This window comes from Arachis ipaensis, chromosome B10 (assembly GCF_000816755.2).
Source record: "Arachis ipaensis cultivar K30076 chromosome B10, Araip1.1, whole genome shotgun sequence".
Taxonomy (NCBI): Eukaryota; Viridiplantae; Streptophyta; class Magnoliopsida; order Fabales; family Fabaceae; genus Arachis; species Arachis ipaensis.
Genome location: NC_029794.2, coordinates 121,411,034 through 121,412,305, shown reverse-complemented (window position 1 = coordinate 121,412,305; position 1,272 = coordinate 121,411,034). Strand labels below are relative to the sequence as shown.

Below are 1,272 nucleotides of genomic sequence, written 5' to 3'. Positions count from 1 at the left end.
TTAAAAAATAAGTCATTTATTTAATTGGTATTTATTTTTAAAAAATTTATTCAATAAAACGGTAAAAATATAAAATAAAGATAGGACATTAAAAAAATAATTTTTTGTTTTGTATATAAACTATATGTCAAAATAAAGCAAAAGAAAAACAAAATTGAGACAAAAATTGAAGACAGAAAATAAATATATACACAACAGTTTATCCATGCCAGATTAAATATATCTGAATAATTTTAGTAGTTCTAATTATTTCAAGTGAGGTTTCTGTTTGAATATTTAGTTTCAACCTTTGATAGTGCCATATATATAAATGTGTAAAATCTTATTTTTTTACATTTCCTTTATTTGTGAATTCACAGCATGGAGAAGATACTTGAAAGGTATGAGCGGTATTCATATGCAGAGAGGCAGCTCGTTGCAAATGATCAAGGACCAAATGTATGTCGTCATCGTCGCATCATCGGAATATAGAATTAGCAAAAACAATCAGAATAATTCATTTTTAAACTAACATTTTTAACAACTTTTAATTCATTTATAAATAATACGACATATCTCTCACTCTCACTAGATACATCTCATGAAGTAGTATATATTATAGGACAATAATGAATACAACTGAAGTAATATTGCTTGGATTTAACTCTTCTGATGAATTGTTAATTTTTTTTTATCTAATTACTTATTATTAATTCGTTACGATTATTCAATTATTCATATCTATCCACGCTGTCAGGAAAATTGGACTCTAGAATATGCAAGGCTCAAAGCAAGGGTGGAAGTCTTAGAGAGAAATCAAAGGTATCAAAGAAAATAATTAAGTAAAAGCAAGGGTTTGTGTTCCTATATTATATGCTTTTTAATTTTTCTTTTTCAGGAATTTTATGGGACAAGATCTGCAATGCTTAAGTCTAAAAGAGCTTCAGAATTTAGAACAGCAGCTTGATTCTTTGAGACAAACATTTTAGAATAAAAAAATTAAATTATAAATTTAATTTTGATGCACTGTAAATATAAAACCATTTTACACGTGCATCCAATCACATAATGCTACATTAGTAAAACTAACTATTTTTTATATTAACTGTGTGAATAATTTTTCAAAAAAACGATTATCATTACACAACCATAAAAAATATTTTACAATGTAAATGTATGAAAATTAAACGCTTAAACTCTTTTTTTTTTTTAATTTACTAAACTCTAAAACAAAACAAAATATTTGTGTTTTCATCTTCTAAAAAAATGTTAACAAACCAAACCTGACTAGTC

General features: G+C 25.2%; 1 pseudogene; it reads left to right on the top strand.

The window, feature by feature from the left end:
• LOC107621133 overlaps window positions 1–1,272 on the top strand; it is a 9,120-nt pseudogene that overhangs the window by 2,118 nt on the left and 5,730 nt on the right.